Source organism: Echiichthys vipera (genome assembly GCF_963691815.1).
Source record: "Echiichthys vipera genome assembly, chromosome: 2".
In the NCBI taxonomy this organism is placed as follows: domain Eukaryota; kingdom Metazoa; phylum Chordata; class Actinopteri; order Perciformes; family Trachinidae; genus Echiichthys; species Echiichthys vipera.
In genome coordinates, this window is record NC_139827.1 from 3,337,852 (window position 1) to 3,347,550 (window position 9,699).

Below are 9,699 nucleotides of genomic sequence, written 5' to 3' on the forward strand. Positions count from 1 at the left end.
TTATAGTGTTGTAAATATATGATGACTGGTGTTTTGATTTTATTTGAGGACTAAACTGATCCAGTAAACAAACATGTTATGGAGTTGATACATAGATGATCTTTATAAAACACAATAGTACTTTCTTAATCCTCATGGGGGAAATGAATCACCTACATCCAGCCCACCCAAACACCCCAAACACAAACACACATACACTGGAGATTAAGAACAGCAACCTCTACTCTGACCTACTACTACCTATTTTATCAGCCGCCCTACTAAAGCAGGCCTAAGCCAGCCCTGGATGAACTACACGTGCCGAGGTATGACTTTGCAAAGTAACGTGGCAGCACTTAAAGGCCAGAGGCATATTTACACAGTAAACGCTTCCAAATTGTTCCAGCAGGACTGGTGACACAGAATAGATCTTCTGCCTGACGCCTTGTCGAAACAAAGCGCCGCGAGGCAACAGCGCCTGCTTTCTCTCCTCTGCCCTGTGGCGCGAACGACAGCTGTTTGTAGAAGACGGATACGACTTGTACCAAAGTAGGGCAGTGTGTGTCTGCAGGCACTGCTGGAAAAAGCAGGGGGACAGAAGGGAGGGCCAACAGAGCAAATATGGATTTTATACTGTTGCATTTGTTTTTCTGAGTCTTATTTCAATCTGTCAATCAGTTCCCTGTGGGTCCTCGGTTCCAGTTTGCCTCTCGTCCTCTAAGACGACAACTGCAGTTTTACTTTCAAGGCATTTAAAGCGTAATTACGGCTCAAAATCAGGGTCTTTTTCGGCATTTACGTACATCTAATAAGCCATTGAGACAGTTTTTGTCATGTGCAAAATATTTACGGATAAATCCAGAAGAGTCGCTAACAGCCGGACGCTAACACTGATTAGCTCGGGGCAGTACGGTGAAGGCATTCAAAGGTCTTTTTTAACCACTAATGCTGCTGAAAATAACAGCAAACCCCTGCAGCAGCATGAGAAGAGTCCCTACACACAAAACAAAGCACCAATGGGCTCCTTCCTTTGGGATTGACTTTGGTAATTGACTTGAATGGACTTTACTATGAGAGGAGCTGGTACAGGGGCCAGTTGGTAAGTCTTTAAAACACTCTTTTAATAAACTCTGGCTTCACTAACTACGTTGTTGGTGCTTTGTTTTGTGTGTAGAGACTCTTCTCATGCTGCTGCAGAGGTTTGGTGTTATTTTCAGCAGCATTAGTAGTTAAAAAAGACGTTTTAAGGCCTTCACCGTACTGCCCCAAGCTAATCATTGTTAGCGTCCGGCTGTTAGCGACTCTACCGGTTTTCTCTGTCAGTAGTTCACGCATGAAAAAAACAATCTCGATGGCTCATTTGATGTTTCCGAATAAAAGAACATAGAATGATTTTGAGCAGGAATTACACATTAAGGGGCTAGGATCGCCTCCTTACGGCCCTTGCAGACTGTTCCCCAATGAATCAAACGCAGACATATGGTCACGGTGCTAGGTGTCGAACCAGCTATCAAAACAGAACGCAGAGAAACTCAGATTACAACACACACTGAGGGAGAGTGACTGGTTTGGACGCCATTTCTCCACCGTCTTTACACAGCAAATATGTGTTTGCTGCTATATTAACGCTCTGAATGTGGAATTGAATTGATTCATATTAAAATGTCCATGTACTGGGGAAGGGCTGGTGTGTATAACATGCTCTTTACTTATTCATGTTGTTTATATTTGTGCTGTCCACCGACATAATTTGATGTCAGTGAGAAACGCACGGGGTGCGGCTGAAACACTGATGTTTTAGTTGAGATTTTGTGTTTTCCTCTCTTCTTGTAGTCATGACTCACTTTTATGGATCACTACGATACTGGAGTTGAGAGATGATCCCCAGTATGCACAGACTTTATACAGATCCACTCTGAGAACATGCTGTGAAATGTAAAGGAGTCTTCATTGTCCACAGCCCACCAACACAGTGAAGCAGAGACTCAGCCTGCCACTGATACCACCCAGCTTTCCACTCTCAATCCTTCTTGGCAGCATCACCAACCAGGACAGAGTGAGAGCTACTGGAAGCAACATCAGTATAGAGCACTTCTTTGCTTATTCTAGAGGGCCAACTTAAACGTAGTGAAAAGACTCTTTCCTTTCTAACTTCTTCAGTACAAGGAGTCAGTGAAAACTGTCTAACCGTATCCATCTGGGCTATATGTAGTGAGGGATTGCAGTGCAAAGGTGTAGTGTATAGTCTTATCCCCTCTCCTATCCCTTTTCTTATCAGCCCCGGGGAGAGAACAGGGATTAACAAGTCACAGAGAGGAGTTAGTGCAGTATAAGAAGAGGGGGAGGAGGAGGAGGACTTATTCCACACTCTTATCTGGTTTCTAGCTTTGTATCAGATCTAGAGTTTGCACACTGTGTATGATGCATGCCGATAACAACTAGGTCAAGAGGGAGAGAGGAGAAGACCTACGTCAGTACGTTGAAAAGATAACTGGGTGGATGGAGAGTGAGGGGACTGGGTCGTCGAGTTGAAGTGAAATGAGGATGTAAACGGTGAAAAGGAAGCGTAAAAGGTACGAGAGGAAAAAGCCTTAGTGAGAAAAACTTAGAAACAGAAAATTGTGGCATCCTGATGATTAAGTCACCATTTCGTTAGTGGGCTGACATCAAGATACAACAGACAAAAGCTTTCTTTTGTCACTTTCAGGCCTTTAGCCGGACTAACAATGCTCTAATAAAACAACATTAAGCTTACCAATGACCCTCATGCTGTGCCCAAAAACAAGGGCACTCCAGCTAAAGTACTTCAGAGCATGTGCTCAATGGAAGTGAGTCATTGCTCGTATCAGTTGACACCTGCGATCCCTCAGGCCTGCAGTTATGGCCTTTGGTATTCCAATCAAGACACAACGACAAGAGAGAATAATAGCTTCATCATGTTCGCTCTTTTTCACTTCATATTATACAACGATCCAACAAAAAGTTTGAGGTTGAAGGTTTGTTTATTGTCATTCTGCAACAAAGGGTTGCACAACAGAATGAAAGGGGGTGAGTGGAGGAGTCTTAGGGCGCACTCACACTATCCTTCCGCACAGGGCCAAAACAGGTTTTGCGGGTAAAGCCTAGTGCGTTTGACCAGTGTGAGTGAAACCGCTCCGCGTCTAGCTGCAGCCAGCTGGCCGTCCACAGCCCGTTTGAGAGAGGTGGGCTTTTGTAGAGCACGTTTGCACATGTACCATGTACAAGCACGAGCATGCGCACGTGTATGAGCACGAGGCCTACAGCGGTTCTGACGTCATTTCCTGTGCGCCTGTTGGAAAAAGAAGGAGGGACCATGCGCGGACATTTAACAACAATGGCGGTGAAAGGTTCACGTTGGTGTGATGCGGAGGTGGAGTGTTTACTGCAGATTTGGTCGATGAAAAGATTCAAAAACAGTCGACAAGACGCACAAAAACTCTGAGGTCTATGGAAAGAAGTGGAAACAAAGCCACGCATCGTGATGACGTCATCAATGCGTGTGACGTGTTACGGCGTGATGACGTATAGGCAGCAAGAAGCATTTGCGCGAGGCACAGGTAGTGTGAGTACAAACGGGCTGACCAGCAGGGGTCGAGGGAGGGAGGGGGGGCAAGTACCCTAAAGCCCGGGGCGCGGTGCGGAAGGACAGTTTGAGTGCGCCCTTACATCCTGAGGAAAGAAGCCCCCCTGTCCTCTGGTTGTGCCCGAGCAGATTATTCTCTGCTGCTTGCCAGATGCTACGCCGAACATAATGTTTAGTTTTACGAGGTATGTTTTTGAACGTACCCTCATCACTGAAGTGCACTCTGGACCAATCTCCTCTGTCCACACAACATGCTCCTCAGCAATCACAATCACAATCAGAAATACTTTAATAATCCCAGGGGGGAATTGTTTTCGTTGCAAACTCCAGCTATACAAACAACATATTTAACAACAACAATATTATACAGATAACATATATTTGTAAAATAGTGACCTTCAGCACTCACTGGATTAGTTCGCAGCCAAGTGTGAAACGGCTGGGAGGAGGATCAGCGCCTCTAAATCTGAGACCGTGGCTCTCAGCAGGAAACTGGTGGATCGCTTACTCCAGGTAGGGAATGAGTCCTGACCCCAAGTGAAGGAGTTCAAGTACCTTGGGATCATGTTCATGAGTGAGGGGACGATGGAGCGTGAGATGGCCAGAGAATCGGAGCAGCGGGGGCGGTGCTGCAGTCGCTCTACCGCACCGTTGGAGTTGAAGGAAAAGCTCTCGAGCTACCGGTCAATCTTTGTTACTACCCTCACCTGTGGTCATGAAAGCTGGGTCAGGACCCAAAGAACCAGGTCGCGGGTCCAAGCGGCCAAAATGTGTTTTCTCAGGAGGGGGGCTGGAGTCTCCCTTAGAGAGAGGGGGAGAAGTTCAGCATCCGTGAGGAACTCGGAGTAGAGCCGCTGCTCCTTTGCGTTGAAAGGAGCCAGTTGAGGTGGTTCAGGATCATCTGGTAAGGATGAACCCTGGGCGCCTCCCTAGGGAGGTGTTCCAGGCACGTCTAGCCGGGAGGAGGCCTCGGGGAAGACCCAGGACCAGGTGGAGAGATTAGATCTCCACACTGGCCTGGGAACGCCTCAGGATCCCCCAGTTAAGAAAGGGCCACATTAACTAGATAGCAAAGGCAAGTCTCGCCTTTTTATTCTTTCTGCTGATGAGAGGTTTGGTCACTGCAGAGTGGGCTTTCAGTCCAAATTGTCTTAAATGACGAGACACTGTGTGCTGAGACAGATCCTTGCCCTGTGCAGCCCTGAAGTGGTGCATGACTCCAGCTGCAGAGTTGAACCGATTCCCCATTGAGAGTCTGTTTATCGTTCCCATAGGAAAAATCCTTGTGACTTCCCCTTTGGTGACTTTTCCTCATTAATCTTTATTCTGTCTGTCTGGCATTAATGTAAACACAACCTTTTTTCCTATGTGATCACACGTCAGCAGGTTTTGCACAAGCTGCAGGCGACGACACACAGAGTTACAGTAATCCAGCCGTGGAGAAATAAAGGCACGGATCACTCTCTCTAGACCTTTGGGAGGAAGATAGGCCTTAATCCTTGCTAAGAGTCGAAGCCGGAAGAAACTCGTTTTGACGACAGAACTAACCTGCCTGTCAAATTTAAAAGAACTATTCTTAGTGTTACTCCAAGGTTCATGACATGACATGACATTAGGAGAAAACCAGCAGAAGAATCATGAACGTTTTGCCCAAACATTATGGTTGAGAAAATGTATGTCCATCCATGTTTTTATATCTATATATATTAGATCTAGGGTTGTTTTCTAGCAGAGCTTTGAAAGACTAAAAAAAGAAACAAATTATTCCATTCAAAATCAGACGAATTATCTTTTTACAAGCTGAAGTGTAACATGAGACAAAGATCAACAGAACAATCTATATCATCTTTTATTCATCCAGGGGTAGTTGGCTGAGTTGGTAGCTGCCCACTACACCCACAGCATTTACTGAAGGAAACTAAAGAAAGGTGAAATAAAAAGCCTCATGCAGCAGTTTCCCATTATCCCACACACATATTCAGTCTATGGACTTGAGCTGCCACAGGGCCACTTCTCAAACCTCACACTACCACCCTCTGTTTCATACGTGGTTCAGGATCATCTAGTAAGGATGCTCCCTGGGCGCCTCCCTAGGGAAAGAAAGACCTGATGGGGCGTGTAAACGTTGTCAGCACACGAACATCAGTACGAGACGGGAAGTTCTGTTAAGAAACACTCGGAATTTGGGAATTTTGGGATTTTGGATCTTGGAGCTCTGTGATGAGTGTTTTAACTAGATTCAATAAATTCCCCTCGATGGCTGTGAGACCTCTCTGCTGACTCCTTCTTGTAGACCTTTCTATTTTTATAATACATTGTTCTACCGTTGAAAGGAGCCAGTTGAGGTGGTTCAGGATCATCTGGTAAGGATGAACCCTGGGCGCCTCCCTAGGGAGGTGTTCCAGGCACGTCCAGCTGGAAGGAGGCCTCGGGGAAGACCCAGGACCAGGTGGAGAGATTAGATCTCCACACTGGCCTGGGAACGCCTCAGGATCCCCCAGTTAGAGCTGGTTAATGTGGCCCGGGAAAGGGAAGTTTGGGGTCCCCTGCTGGAGCTGCTGCCCCCGCGTCCCGACCCCGGATAAGAGGCTGAAGATGAGATGAGATGAAGAGTAACCGAATGATATGAATGCTACTGTACAAGTGTATACAATGCATATTCTTCATAGATGTAGGGATCGAACTAATGTGTTTATAATTCTACAAATCAACTTAGAGAATAAAAACATTTCTTTTAATTAGCACCGGCACAGAACAGCCGTCAGCGCTGCTACAAAGAAGTGTGAATCCCGGATGCATTCACAGAGACAGTGAGTAGCTGGTGTAACCAAAGTTCATACGCTTTAAAGTGTGACTTATTTCAGAACATCTGTGTGATGAAGATAAGGTAAAAAGGGAAGTGGGGATGAATAAATGTTGGCTTTGTAATTACTGGAGTGAGGTGGGAATGAAAGGGTACATTCAGACAAAAGACGACAGCTGAGGGTGAAGTTTGAATACAACCCCAAAAAGCAACGTAGCAAACACGCAGACTGCCTCAAATCACTGTATATTCTTACAAAGAGCAAACGCAAACGATGAAACATGATGGCTACCGCTGATGTGTCTTTTGTCTGTTTGTGCCGCTGTTTGACATGTCGGGATATTTTAGGAATAAATGAGGCTCTAAAAGCATTTCCCCTGTTTTCATCATGTTGTTCGTTGTGTTGAAATGTTTAATGAACGCTACCTAATTTTCCTCTCTGCATTTGACTCCGTTCATCATATCTGCTTTTAACATTTCCTTCTTTTATGGCCTGAGTCGCATCTTTGAACTGAAACTCTTTCTTGGCTCATGCGGTTAACGTTCCTGTCAACAGGTAATACCACCGAGGCGTGTCACCTGTGGGTGTCAACACCGGCTACAATGTGGCTGTCAACACTGTGGCGCTAAGAGTGTGAGAAGTGCAGACTTGCTATACTCTGTGGCAAAGAACATGCAATGTTGTTGTGTTTTACACTGAGTAAGTGTAATGTGGAGTTCACACATAGTTTATAAATTCACCTGCACTTCCTGCTCATCATTTAACCCTCCTGTTGCCCTTAAATTTGACTAACACCATTTATTCTTGGGGTCAATTTGACCGTAGCAGTTTAAACATCTGGAAAATGATCATAATCAATGTGTGACTCAAGTGAAGTCGGGTACTTTATGTTTTTATTTAACAAAATGAAAAATATCACTGATGTTAAACTGCATGGAGGGATTTCTGTGTGTGTGTTTTAAAGTAAGTCTGTTATTTTAAGTGCTATTTTGTGTTATTTGTAACATCTGGAATGAAAGTAACGTCCGTTATCAAGGACAGCAGCATGAATTTGACCTCATATAATATTTGAATTGTAAAATAGACGATAATAATAATGATTAAATCATCCAGATGATCAAACTGACCCAAAGGAACACCGATGCCACAAATACATGTACGATAAGAACAATCAAAAAATATATATAATCATGACAATTTTAGGTTTTTTATGAGTCGTCCCCATAAAATGAGGAAAAGTCATAAATATAAAGCAAAAAAACAAAGAAAGATGTCGTTATTTAGAGATGTTAAACATTAAATGGGGTCAAATTGACCCTTAGGAGAACAGGAGGGTTAAAGACACTTGAAAAGTACCTGTAGTCACCTGCACGGATGGTCGGGATTTTTACGTTACTTCATATCGACAAAAATTAGCATTAGCCTGGATATAGCTAACCTGACTCTTGCCAGATGAATTTCGTACCATCTTGCTTCACTCATCCCTTTGGAGCTCTCCATTAGAAAGTGATTTCATTAGAAGAAGAAGAAGAAGAAGAAGAAGAAGAAGAAGAAGAAGAAGAATTCCTTTATTAGTCCCGCAACGGGGAAATTCGATTTTTTCACTCTATTATTATTATTATTTATGTTACACACACACAGGCCCGAAATACACACACATGCACAAACAGGACGTATATACATGTGACCAGCGCCCGAGCAGTTGGGGGTTCGGTGCCTTGCTCAACAGCACATCGGCAGTGCCCAGGAGATGAACTGGCACCTCTCCAGCCACCAGTCCACGCTCCATTCACGGTCCACACAGGGACTCGATACACACAGGTGCATACGAGTGAGCCAGGAGTCGAACCTAGAATCTTCTGATCCATAGTCAGACGCGTTGTCCATTGACGTGCTACTTCAACAACTCACATCCAAACCAACCCGAGATGCTGATGAAAGCTACGCAGGGAAAACCAAAACAGAACAACCAACATGGTTTCCACCAACAAAAGCCCTCAGAGCTTTTCCCTGGTGTTCTTTTAGGACAACACGGATGAAATAGCAGCATCCATGTTGACGCCTGCTTCCTCGATGCGAGCCGCCATTGTTGCCTGAATCACAACAGTAGTTTCTCTGCTACGTCACATCTATAAAACCCCGCCCGGCGGTCCTGATTGGCTCTACCATTTTTCGCGGACCCTGAAATCCCTCCGCTATGGATCGATCCCAGATGGTTGAGTGGAGCTAGGTGGAGTCAAGACGGAAGCAAGGTCATCTGGCGAGAGTCAGGTAAGGATAAAGCTCCGTTTTAGTATACCACATGCTAGCAACAGCATCACTTGCATTTACACATCCTTTTCTGATAAGTTCACTAATGTTTTATTCTGTTCATAATTCTGTTTTTATTCATCTGCTGCTGCGGCAATGTTTTCCCATGTGTTCAACTTTTTTACCTTGAGTCAGCCACTCGGTGTTTTGATAGTCCCACCTTCATCCCTCTCAAGCTTCTGTTGCAACACTTCTAACCCAACACGTGTCACTCATCCTGAGGAGCTGACTCGCTTGAAAGCATCCAGCCTGGAGTTGAGGTGACTGGCAGGCTTGAAATCAAACCGGAGCTCCAGGAGGGAAATTGTAAACCGAGCCAGTCTATGAGTAAAATCCCAATGCTCCCAATGTTCACTGTGTTTTTAGTGGCTTGGCTGCTTCCTGTTCAGAGGGTAGTTTTTTTTAGCTCTGTTTGTTTGCGGGACTTACATTTTTTAACAGTATTAAAGATATTGAATGGAGTGTTAAGCAGAGGGATCCCATGCCTTTTGCCAACCGATCATTAACTGTTAACCACTAACAGACAAGCAAGCAACTGACTCCCCCATCCGGGAGAGTGGCTTGGGCGTTCACTCGCGCGTCCAAGCCACCGTTACGAGTCTGCGGCTGTTAGCGAAGCATATGTCCACCACATCCACCTGTGAGGTTGTTAGCTGTGTGTCTAACTGGCATGTGCTGGATGGTGCTCACAGCGGAAAGCTACGGAGCAATGAAGCAACACAGAGTATGCCAGACAGACGCCCAGCTCAAATGCTGTATATACTCTCTTATTGCTATTTTACCACTTATCACCGTCCCTTACTGTGCACATGCTGATGCATATCTGGATCAAGATGCACATCAAAGCTGCCTTAACTTTATTATCATTGATTTTTATTATAGTAAGGAGACAGTTGAGATCGCTGTCCAGGCTGCTGATCCTGGTGCTGCCCCTGGTAACTGTGTCCACCGTAGCACCACAGGGCTGGGACCCCCTTGATTATGATCGTTGGCCAATATTTG